Source organism: Myxocyprinus asiaticus, chromosome 21 (assembly GCF_019703515.2).
Source record: "Myxocyprinus asiaticus isolate MX2 ecotype Aquarium Trade chromosome 21, UBuf_Myxa_2, whole genome shotgun sequence".
Lineage (NCBI taxonomy): Eukaryota > Metazoa > Chordata > Actinopteri > Cypriniformes > Catostomidae > Myxocyprinus > Myxocyprinus asiaticus.
In genome coordinates, this window is record NC_059364.1 from 14,796,072 (window position 1) to 14,809,721 (window position 13,650).

The window sequence follows — 13,650 nt, forward strand, 5'->3', positions numbered from 1 at the left end:
TGCTCAAATCTCACCACATTTTCAACAGTTACTACAAACAACAATCTGTTGAGATTGCACACAAATCCAAGATCTAACACTATCACTATTCGTATGTCCAAAAACCACCCACTTTTTTACAAACCCAGCACCTCCGCGTTAACGTAATTGACATAAATCTTTCTACAATCCCATATAACTTCCCCAAACATGGTCTATTACAACCTTTTGCCACATTCATCACTATGACTTGCCAATTCCTTGTAAATTAACAGATCCATAAAGCAGCTTTGACATGATCGTTAACATTGTTCTGCTGTCTAGCAGGTGATGGGGTCGCCACCAATGAAAAAGTAATGACACATTGACCAGTGAATGTAAAAGATGATGCCACTAACTGCTATATTAATCACCTCAGTCTGAGCCGAGATGGGAAACCAGCCTCTGTGTTTACACAGTATATTGACTGAGAATAAATAGGTTGGAGGAGATTAATATTTAATATTGCTGAAAGAGAGAAAAGGGTAACAGTAAGCATGGGTGCATCTGTTGACTTGCAAGTCAACAGATGCACCCATCTCAGCCGAAGACCCATCTCAGCGCTCAGATGCCCGGGTGATTGGAGATGTAATTAACACATAGCTTCAGAATGGCCGAAGAGATGTTTTCACTGTCTGTTTCACCTCAGCAGCCTGACACTAAATTATCGCTCTTTGTGTGTGTGTGTGTGGGGAATTCAGTACCCAACAACGTCAATAACGTGGTAACAATGGCATCACTGAAACTATATTTCCACGGAAAAATGACTTAAAAGTTATTTAAATTCTAAAGAGAGCATTTAGCAATTTCTGGAATTCTCACACTGTGGAATTTTCACACTCTGAATCTGAACATATAACAGGACAGATTGTGGGCTAAAAAAACAGATTTATCTGATAACTCAAATTTAAGAAATGTGGTTATTTTGTTTTGCCTTTGCAAGGTAATACAACAGTCACTTCCAAAACTGCAACAATTTATATGATGATAACAACAGAACATTGTTAATTTTAACAAATCTTTTTATTTAGTATTTTATTTTATTATTTTTTTTTTGACAAAAAGGTCCTTTAATTAAAAAAAATAAAATAATAATAAAATATTCATCATGACATATTCCTTAATTTTAGTCAGTTTAATTTTTTTTTAAATACTTTATTGTGTTTTTCCATGCAATTCATTTCTTATTGCATTGTATTAACATTCCTTTTATAAATACACCATTATTTTTCACTTTATCTTCTTTTTTTGTGTGTTAACAATTGTCTCCACCACCAATACACTTTTCAAACTGAAAAAAATAAATAAATAAAAATAATAAATAAACTTCAATTAATGAAAAAAAACAATAAATTAATAATTAAGCAAATAAGTTCATGTATACAGTATATCATCCACCTATACACATAATACATTAACATAATATATAATACAAAAACGTAGTATATAAACACATATATACAAACATAAAAAATACAAAAAAAGGGAGCTGTATGAAAATAATTCTGTCTATTAATTATTTACTTTCTTATCTTCCTACTTATTCATGAATTTGAATGGTGACCATCTTTTTTCAAAAATCTTTCTTTTATCATTAATTTCATATGTTATCATCTCCATAGAATGAATATTAAAAACTAACTCCAGCCAATATTTTAAGACAGGGGTTTCTTGTCCTCTCCAAAGTCTTGTTATTGCTTTAAGTGCTGTAATTCTTAATATTCTAAATAAATATAACACATCTCTATTAAGAACCGTAGGACATATACCTAAAACTATATTTTGCACTTTTATTATGTTTGATTTCTTAAAAGTTTGTTGTATTGTCTGAATGACTTCTGTCCAGAATACTTTTATTTTTGAGCAAGAATACAAAAAAAATAATAATAAAAATGTGTGTGTATGATGAGCCTTGAGCTCACCACACCCTCTCCAACATCCTGAGGATAACTGGTTATATTTAGATGATATTTCTGGTGTTATAAAATATCTCATATTCATTTTCCAAGCATATTCTTGCCAGAATAGAGATTGCGTAGTTATAAATACCTCTTTAAAACTTTGTTTCCAGTCCCCATCTGTTATTTTTTTTAAATCTAATTCTAATTCCCATTTTACTTTAATTTTAAGTAATTTCTCATCAATAGTTTCTTGAAATTTTGTATATATTTATCCTATTAAATGTTCTAATTTGTTAGTTTTACTTGCTTTAATCATGTACCACAAAAGGGGGTGAATATCGTCAAATTTTTTATTTTGATTTCATCTTTCAAATAGCTTCTTATATGTTTCTATAAAATAGTTTTCTAGATAATGAATATTTTTGTACCATGTTCTCAAATGTCTGTATTCCTCTTTCATGAGAGATTTGACAGTATCTTACAAGTCCTTTACTAGGCCAAACCTTAAAAACTTCATCAAAGTCATTTGGTGCAAAGTCTGGATCCCATGCTATTTCTCTTAAGCAAACTATCTCTTGATCCTTAATATTTATTACTTTACAAATTCTTCTCCAACATTTAAAAGTTTCACCTATACAGTAAAATATATTACCCATTTTTTTCTTTTTCATATAAAATATAAATGTACTAATTGAATCAACTGACTCAGTCTCCATACATTCCACTTTGAATTGTTATCATTATGCTTCCAATTCAAGATTGGCTTAATCTGTGATGCAATAATAGTAATTCACCAAACTGGGGATAAGCAATCCACCCATTCCTTTACTTTATTGTAAGATCTTAAGTTTTACTCTTGGTTTCCCTTCATCTTAAATAGACTTTCTAAAGAGACTATGCAAATGTTTAAAACTGTTCAAATGTATATATATACAGGTAGATTTTGAAACAAAAATAAAAATCTTGGGAGAACAAAAATTTTTATTGTATTTATTTTCTCAAATAAGGACAATGATAATATGTTCCACCAAAAAAAAAAAAAAAAGTATTTTCTAATATGCCATAATTACACTTATACAAATGATCTAAATAGTTTGGAATGATCACTCCCAAGTACCTTATTTCTGTTCGATTCCACTTAATCTATAGGTTATCCGCGTCTGAGACCGTCAACCCGCGCATCTTATCACGTGGCGTGTTGAGCGCGTTGCCACGGAGACACAGCGCGTGTGGAGGCTTCATGCCATCCACGCTCAACTCACCACGTGTCCCACCGGAACGAACCACATTATAGTGACCACGAGGAGGTTACCCCATGTGACTACCCTCCCTAGCAACTGGGCCAATTTGGTTGCTTAGGAGACCTGGCTGGAGTCACTCAGCACGCCCTGGGATTCGAACTAGCGAACTCCAGGGGTGGTAGCCAGCGTCTTTTACCACTGAGGTACCCAGTCCCACTAAAAACCCTTTTATAATTTGTCCCGTATTTCCATAGCTTCTATCTTATTCAAGTTTAATTTATATCCAGACAAAGTCCATACAGATCTATCTCCTCTAACACTGCAGGTAGTGAAGTTTCTACTTCTGTTAAAAACAATATGGCATCATCTGCATACAATACAAGTTTATGCTCTTCATCCTCGAATTTAAGACCTTTCACCCTAGAATTAATTTGTATACTTAGTGCTAAAGCTCTACACTACTGGTCAAAAGTTTTGAAACACTTGACTGAAATGTTTCTCATGATCTTAAAAATCTTTTGATCTGAAGGCATATGCTTAAATGTTTGAAATTAGTTTTGTAGACAAAAATATAATTGTGCCACCATATTAATTAATTTCATTATAAAACTAAAATTTAATAATAATACTAAAAAAAAAAAACATTTTTGAAATTGGTGACTTGGACCAAATAATAAAGAAAAGCAGCCAATAAGTGCCCAACATAGATGGGAACTCCTTCAGTACTGTTTAAAAAGCATCCCAGGGTGATACCTCAAGACGTTGGTAGAGAAAATGTCAAGAGTACATGTCTGCAAATTCTAGGCAAAGGGTGACTACTTTGAAGATGCTAAAATATAACACAGTTTTGATTTATTTTGGATTTTGTTTAGTCACAACATAATTCCCATAGTTCCATTTATGTTATTCCATAGTTTTGATGACTTTACTATTATTCTAATAATAGTTTAAAAAATTACAATAAAGAGTAAGTGTTTCAAAACTTTTGACCGATAGTGTATACATAAAGCAAATATCTGAGGTGACAAGTGGTCCCCTTGCCTTGTCCCCCTCTTTAATTCAAATTTCCCTGAGAGAGTTCCATTGGCCCTCACTCTTTCATTTGGTTGATTGTATATTTCTTTAATTTAATAAACTTCTGATAAAAACTAAATGCTTTGCATGTTTCACAAATAAAGGGCCATAGCACCCTGTCAAATGCCTTTTCAGCCTCTACAGTCATTATTAACATCTGTTGCTTAGTTTTTGTTGCATAATCGATAAGATTAAATGTTTGTTGCACATTATTAAACAATAAACGATTTTTCATAATTATTGTTGGTATTATGTTAGCAAGTCTTGTAACTATTATTGATGTAAACAACTTTTGATCTACATTTACAAGAGATATTGTTCTGTAGGACGAACACTGTGTGGGATCTCCTCATTCTTTTAGTATTACTGATATAATAGAAGAGTTCCATGTCTGTGGCCACTACCCTTTTTCTACGATCCAATTAAAAACTTAAACCAGAATTGGGGACAATAAATCATGAAATTCTTTATCAAATTAATTTGTAAATACATAATTTCCTGGACATTTTTCCAAATAGAACAATTTGTTATAATGAACATAAGGGATAAAAACTCAGCAGAATGGAAGGGAAAGCTGGAAATAATATTATGCTTTAGGAACTATTACCAGACCCTTTATAAGCCAGAGTCATTGTACTTGGATGCAAATAAAATCAAAGTCTTTAAACCTCCCTACAGTTTCAAGTCAACACAATAAGGCGTTAATCTGTCCAATAACTGATGAAGAGATTTTAATAGTTATTAAAAAGAGTAAAATGGAAAAATGTCCAATTTCACATTTGATATGCTTCTAAAATTTAAGATGACGATAATGTGCGAAATGGCAAAAACAAGTATCAAACTGTTACAGACCAAACTTTAACAAAATATGCAAATATTTTGAAAAAATTATAAACTACTTACAATTATTTAAACATGTATAAAACATATTAAATATATAAACATTTAAACTATGGCTGTAAATCGATTACAATTTTAATCATATTAATTATATGATATACTAATTAATTATTCAATCAAATCAATTGCAATTAATCACATATATCAATATTTGCTGAATCAGGACAACAAATAGCAATAATTCAATACATAATGATTAAATAATGATTAGCAATTATATTCAACAATTATAAAACAGATTATGTAATAATGCATTATACAGTATTATTGTGGCAGACAAGAAATTATTAGACAATACTAAAATTGCCTTTAGAAGGCAATATAGGCTATTGTTTGTTTCCATATTATATAAAAGTAAGTTCCGTTCCTCGAATCTAATTGGATGAGAGGCGTTCAGAGAGTGCTGATAGCTCACAACATCAGCACTGAGACACTTTACTGTGTGTATCACTCCGCTTGTGTTCATGGCATTCCTGGCTGTAGGTTTGACGCTGAAGTATAAATCGGCCTTTAGGAGGCAGCTGCTATATAGGCAGTAGGCAGTTGAGGCAATTCACTAGATTTTGGAACAAAGCTCAAGTAAAGAGGAACTCATCTGTACAACACTGGCATTTTGAAAATGAACATACATGAAATGCTTTGAACTCTTTTCATGAAGGCTACACTAATGCCCCCTTAAGAGAACGCTGATGCATACAGTATCACAATATCTTGAGGGAAAAAATATGTCATTAGAGGCCGCGTACTCTTGTACGCATCACGTCATCAGTGTATTTCTGTTTAAAATGTGAATTGATTTGTGATTCATGGTTATTAATTATACAGAGTGAATTAAAAAAAGAAACATGGAAAGAGAGAGAGGAAACAGAGAGAAACCCATGTTATGTCTGCCTGTAAAGAGGAAGGTGCATTCAAGGTCAGCGTTAACAGAGTTAACCGTCAGACCTCACTGAGAGGTCTCTCTGATCGCCCATCTCTCTTCTGACTGCTTAACATGTTGCATGCATGCATGTGAGATGCCCTCTCCCTATTCATTCGACAAACATCTCAAGCTACAACAAGAAAACCCTGAATATGAGGGATTTTCAGTGGGTTTGCATCAGATATTTGGACTCAGAAGTTTTGGAAAACAATGTAAATGTGTATGCTTCAGTAAATATGCTGCAAAGAGGGGAAATTTGAAAGATATAAAAATGCAGTCAAGTATAAACTCTATGCATAGCAATCACACAAAATGCACACAAAACCACTGTGAGATTTAAAACATCTCAGCATGTGCAATCAAATAATCATAAAGAAAACTTTACATGTCTTGCAGGAGAAAAAAATAAAAAATAAAAAATAAAAATTTCTTTAACAGTGAGAGCACACAACAAATGAAAATGCAATTCTGAGGGACGAAATAGAGCAAGGTTACAGAATATCTCAAGAGTATTATATAAGTTCCGGTTCCTGGTTGGATATAGTGAGGGTCAAAAATTACACTTGCCAATTGACTAGTAACTTTAGGAACAGCAATATAATATGTGATTAAAATGTAATTGTAATAACAATAGTCTGACCCTCGTTGAAGTGACGTGAATGATTCAAACAGTCTTAAGAAAATCTAAAAACGTGTACCTTGTGCAAACACACACTACTACATAATGCAATTGTCATATGAAAAAAAAAAAAATAAAATAATAATAATAATAATAATAATAATAATAATATAATATATATATATATATATATATATATATATATATATATATATATATATATATATATATATATACACTCAGCAAAAAAAGAAACGTCCCTTTTTCAGGACACTGTATTTTAAAGATAATTTTGTAAAAATCCAAATAACTTTACAGATCTTTATTGTAAGGGTTTAAACAATGTGTTCCATGCTTGTTCAATGAACCATAAACAATTAATGAACATACAGCTGTGGAACGGTCGTTAAGACACTAACAGCGTACAGACGGTAGGCAATTAAGGTCACAGTTATAAAAACTTAGGACACTAAAGAGACCTTTCTACTGACTCTGAAAAATACCAAAAGAAAGATGCCCAGGGTCCCTGCTCATCTGCATGAACGTGCCTTAGGCATGCTGCATGGAGGCATGAGGACTGCAGATGTGGCCAAGGCAATAAATTTCAATGTCCGTACTGTGAGAAGCCTAAGACACTGCTACAGGGAGACAGGAAGGACAGCTGATCATCTTCGCAGTGGCAGACCACGTGTAACAACACCTAAACTAAAATTTTATAAAAAAAGAAAAAGTTTTTGAAATTGATGACTTGGACCAAATAATAAAGAAAAGCAGCCAATAAGTGCCCAACATAGATGGGAACTCCTTCAATACTGTTTAAAAAGCATCCCAGGGTGATACCTCAAGAAGTTGGTTGAGAAAATGTCAAGAGTACATGTCTGCAAATTCTAGGCAAAGGGTGACTACTTTGAAGATGCTAAAATATAACACAGTTTTGATTTATTTTGGATGTTGTTTAGTCACAACATAATTCCCATAGTTCCATTTATGTTATTCCATAGTTTTGATGACTTTACTATTATTCTAAATGTGAAGAAAAAAAATATATATATATATAATAAAGAATGAGTAAGTGTTTCAAAACTTTTGACCAGTAGTGTGTGTGTGTGTGTGTGTGTGTGTGTGTGTGTATATATATATATATATATATATATATATATATATATATATATATATATATATATTCATGGTCACTATGAAATATTAAATGCCAATAAATGTTCTAGGTGTGGCAACTTGATACTGTTTTTAGAAGATTATCTCTACTTAAAATACAAACAGAAACAGATGGAATAGACAGAAACGGCCTCTAAATAGGGTCAGTCATTTTGAGTTGTCCAAATAATTTTCCAATAAAGTTCACTGCTTAATATCCATAATGCATTCTAATTTATACTGTAGAACCAATATACACTAACTAGTGCTATGCTGTTCATAATGCAATGCAGAGATTGGCGAATACAAAAAGGAAACAGACTGCAGCTTAGTTTATCAACTGATTTTTTACATTTTATCTAAATACCAAAAAAACCAAAATCATACCAATTGGTAATGAGTAATTGATTTTGACAAATTTCCCCAAAGAGTTTTAGCTCCCTGGCTAATTTACTGAAGTAATTTTATTTTTTAACTCAACCAATTGTACACAGAGCAAATTATAATTTGGTGGATGATTCAAACATTTGGTTATTGTCTATACAGTAAGTGGTGTATTCATCTACATCTAATCAAACAATTTCATTCATGATTTTAATGCTGCTTTATGCTGTTTCATTAGAAGTAAACCTGATATTTTTGTTTATTCTAAAGCCAGAATCAACTAATTAACTTTCTTTAAGTTATAAAATGATTTTCTACATGAAAGCACCATTCAAAAATAATAATGAACTTTAATGATCTCCTTCTGCTGTTTCAGAAACTTAATCTGAGCCCTTCCGACTACCTATCAACAAAGTAACTGAGCTATCTACCAACATAGCCAGATGTTATTCCCTAATAAAGTTATATTTATATGAACTTTGACTTTGACTGATAAGACAACAACTTTGGGCAACACAGATATCTGATAACTGCAGAGAGAGAGACACTGGTAGAAGTCAGTCTTTAATCTTTAGAACTTTTGCACCATGCTGTAACCAACAAACAAGCCAAAGAGCTGGGCTGGAATCTGTGAGATCAGGAAGGATTTTAGAACTTTGACACTGTCAAGATTTGACTGATAGGTGAGATGGTGATGAAGGTGATGTCCAGCTAAATTATTATGACATCTGTCCAGCTCGAGCTGCAAGTATAGAGGTCATAAAAGTGTAAAAGGAAGAACATGTCAGCTGGTAGAAGGAGCTTCAGGAACAGACACACACTGATAGATGTCTTATTGAATATTCTGAGAAAGAAACAGTACTGCAGAAGACAAGCCGGAGAGCCTAAAGAATAATGCTTGTGTGTCCGGACAAAACATAGGGAATAAGAGAGGGATAAAAAGAGATATACTGTATGACCCACATCTAAAATGAATGGAGAGACACATATGCAAAATAAGGCCTGTCAGTGTGTGACCTTGAAAAACCATATGTAATGGTTGTGACAATTTTGCCCCACATGCTAAAATTACTCCTAACCTTTACTTTTCAATAAACCATGTCATCACACAGAGACACATACAGAAATACAGTGTTTCCTACATGATTCTTTTTTGCAGCACAACACTGACTCAGTTAGGACTAACAACATGCTAAACTACTTTTTTGCATGTTTATTTTTCACGCTAAAATATATAATTCACTAAATTTTTGCCATGTGCGCAACCAGTATCAGAAGTACCACAGAGCTTTAAATTGCATTTTAACGTTGCTTTTAAAGAGTGCAAATTAAAGCAATAAACATGAGATGCCATGTTACATTGATTTTACCAAGGATAAACTGAGTTCTTAGGCACAGCACATGCTTAAAATCAATGTAAAGGATCACCTATTGTGAATTATAGCTTTTATAAAATGCCTGCAATAGAATGATAAAACCCACAATGTTCAATAAATAATATAATTTATTAATATTAATAATCAGAATAATTCTTCTGCCAATTAAAACAGTTCATTAGCCTAAAGGGGCTTCCACATGACTCATATCATCAATGTCGAATATATTGAAATCTATGGGATAAAAAGTGTCAGCTTTAGTGTTACCTCCAACGGCGCATTGAGCTTATGTCAAGCGTTGTAACGTGGTGCTCAAAGATCAAGCTATTTCAACTTTGACCATGTAAATTCTGACCTTTCGAAGCATCAGCCAATGATCACTGGGCAATTTGCATACATGTAAGTTTATTTTTCCAATGACAGGTCCAACTTAACACTTTAGTGATTTTCATAGGTTTTTACCTCACTAATTATGTCTTTTAGAGTACGAAGCAACAATAAATATATATAAAAAATAAAAATAAAAACTCTCCAACTTTATGAAGAGGTATTGAATATCTTATTATTTTTATTCATACATATTTACCTTAGTTTCCGAGGATCTAGAGACATCAGCTCTTGAACTCTTAGAGCAATTGCCAGGAATTTTTCCTCTTCTAAGTCTAAATTCATGTTAATATACTGAAACATTTTCAATGTTTACTGTGCACACTTCCCGCTTTCTTGTCTGGCAAAGTTGTAAAATTGCCCCACTGTGGTGCTTTCTGCAATTCTTGTCATGTGGAGGGCAAAGCGAGCTTGACATTGGCTTTGAGCAGAGCGTTGATGGCCCGACACGAGTCATGTGAAAACCACTTAACTGTGGGGTGTTTAAGGTTGCCAAACAACATAGAAACTTAGCACATTTATTTAGAATGTCCTGTTTTTTTTTGTGTTTTTTTTTTCATAAATTGCCACGTTGGCAGCAACAGTACTTTGTAAAGAAATAATAATAATAACAGTCAAAATAGTCTCTTTAAAACTGGTCAGGAATGAGGACATTGGGGGTACAGAGACAGCTAGTGGGGTCTGAGGGATCTTCTACAAAAGGATTAAAATATTTAATCAAGACTTCATCAGTCAAGGGCACTTGGATATGAAAAATAAATGAAAAAAGAAAAATAAGATCAACAGTTTGTTTTGAAACTGAATGACAGCAGTCCAGTTTTTGTGTTTACATATTTTTACATTCAGAATATACAGTATGTGCATGGGACATAGAAGGCCTTTTGACCGATAAAAAATACTTTATGAGGGTTCAGGGGTGTACCCTGTGCGAAAATTTATAAAAAATGTAAAATTCTAAATTGACCATTTTTATATTTTCCTTAAAAGTGTTAATCTACTAACAAACAAACAAACAATTTACATAACAACAGTGAAGCATTAAAATACTGTTTGCTTAATTTAAGCATAAATATGCTTTCCTTGCCACCCATGCCATGATGACATCTCTGATTAATAATAATAATACAAATTAAAAAAAGGCTCCTAACATGCTGATTAATGAAGCTAAATTTAGATAGAAAAACGTCCTGACAAAAACTTGGCTTAGCTGAACTGTCTGAATCACATATCAGACAGATGAAGATAGTTTCATTCTGCTTCATTTTTGTTTTCTACAGTGTGTTTAAGCGAAAGACGGCAGTATCTGTAGCGGGGTCTCCGCTACTATTGTTAAAATAACCATGCCTGAAACTACGTACAGTAAATCAGGCTTCCTGCGGCACCTCATGTCTATAGCTGGGAGAGAGGCAATGCACGGAGAGCAGAAATAAGCATGTAGCGCTGGATGCACTTTATTCCAGCTCTAGAGAGAAATATTTATCTCTAGTGCTGAATGCGCTATTCCAGCTTCGTGCGTGTATACACTAATGGTTACATAATCACTTAGCCAGATGTCAGATAACTAGCACATATATTTAGATCTCAGTCCGGATTGAAGTGTCCTTCGGTCCGGATCCGGACCGGAGTCCGCCTATTGACTACCCCTGATTTAGAGTCTAACATGACTGAACATAATGACTTGAGGTTCAGTGAGTGACATTGCTATCACTTCCAGTGAGCTGTCTGGTTGTCTGACCTATTCAGCCTATTTGTATGATTCAGGCTGATAACTACTGAGTTCACCTCTGATTCAACAACTGATTTGTGAAACGTCTTGACCAAGCCATTAAAATAACTCAAAAGACAATTTGTTTACATATCAGACAAAACTATAGCTATAGCTGAACAACGTCACACTCAATTTGTTGTAGTGTGCAACCAGCACGGACATTGACACAATATAATTTAATGTCGCCAATTTATTATTTCACTGTACCTAGACTTTTTCTCATGTCACATTCAATTCAGACCGCAACATTTCAACTCGGCTAAAATATAAAATCTTGTTGTCATAGACTTGATTCAGATTCTTCTAAAACGAATGCAATATTCAAAATATGTCCTCTGCCCTCAAAATATATCTTGGCATTGATAAAACCATCAAAGTGTACAACAGAAAACTTTCTCCACCCTTTCTCTAGATGCAATGTGAAGATTTGCTTTTCCCTGCTTGTGCAGAGTTAACCCCACGTCAATGTGCGACTATCACAAAAGAATCCTTCCCTAAGCCTGTGTTCATTCTTCCTCCCCCCAGTTCAAACCTAAGACTTTAAATACATGGCTATTCTAAGAGTGCAACCTGCACAATATCAAGGTAATGAGATAAGGGTTTCGGCCCTAATCCACTGCTGAGATGGACAGAGAATCGCAAAGTGAAGACACCTAGCCGGCTGACCCCAAACGATCCAGAAAAGCCATAAGGATGCATTATCTGGATTATTGCTACATATCTGCCTTTGCCAGAATTGTGGGTTAAAAACCTGACAGTCAACACACCTCTAGTCCAGCTGAGTGACAAGGTAAATATAGTTCAGGAGTAAGGAGAGAAAAAGGAAAATGACACGTTGTGAAAGAAGTTCAGGGTTAGAGGTAAATGGTGTGCATTTAATAGAGTGCTATCTTGTTAAACTAGAATGACATCTTAGCTACTAAAGTGTGCTTTCTATCTTTTTAACCACATGTGAAGTAAAAATAGACTAATGCATCATGAAAGATTTAATGTCAAATGAGTCAACATCTGACATTTGGCTATGATATGTTAACAGAGCACAACAGAAATGTTCCTGAAATAAGACCCCCATTCTTTCTCTCCATAGAGAAATTGATTTTTACCAATAATGTATAAACCTTTTAACACACACCAACCACAAGCTCTTTATTGTGTATCCTTTTGATCTTTCATTGAAAATATTAACAAAAATCCATCATCTAATGTATATCAAACAATTACAAACACAAAACAAGTTTTATCAAAAAAAAAAAAAAAAAAAAAAAGACATTCTCAAATATAGGTGTGCCACAATTATTGGCACCCTTTTATTCAATACTTTGTGAAACCTCCATTTACCAAAGGATCTGAGACCATTCCTCCAAACATAATCTCTCCAGATCCTTCAAATTCCAAGGTCCACACTGGTGGACTCTTCTCTTCATTTCAACCCACACATTTCCTATGGGGTTCAGGTCAGAGGACTGGGATGGTCATGGCAGAACCTTGATTTTGTGGTCAGTGAACAATTTTTGTGTTGATTTTAATGTTTGTTTTGGATTCTGGTCCTGCTGGAAGATCCAACCAGGGCCCATTTTAAGCTTCCTGTCAGAGGCAGTTAGGTTCTTATTTTTTATCTGTTGGAATTTGATAAGAGTCCATGATGCCATGTATTTGAACAAGATATCCAGGAACTCTGGCATAAAAACAGCCCCACAACGTTAAAGATCAACCACCATATTTAACTGTGGGCATGAGGTACTTTTCCATATGGCTTCCTCTCTGTGTGTGCCAAAACCATCTCTGGTGTTTGCTGCCAAAAAGCTCTACTTTTGATTCATCTGACCATAGAACTCTGTCCCATTTGAAGATCCAGTAGTGTCTGGCAAACTGAAGATGCTTGAGTTTGTTGTTGGATGAGAGCAG

The 13,650-nt window shown here is 33.7% G+C and overlaps 1 protein-coding gene across 2 annotated transcripts in view; it reads right to left on the minus strand.

Moving 5' to 3' along the window:
* The window catches only part of LOC127412386 (ADP-ribose glycohydrolase MACROD1-like), an 817,662-nt gene that overhangs the window by 216,468 nt on the left and 587,544 nt on the right, over positions 1–13,650 (minus strand). The window lies entirely within an intron of this gene.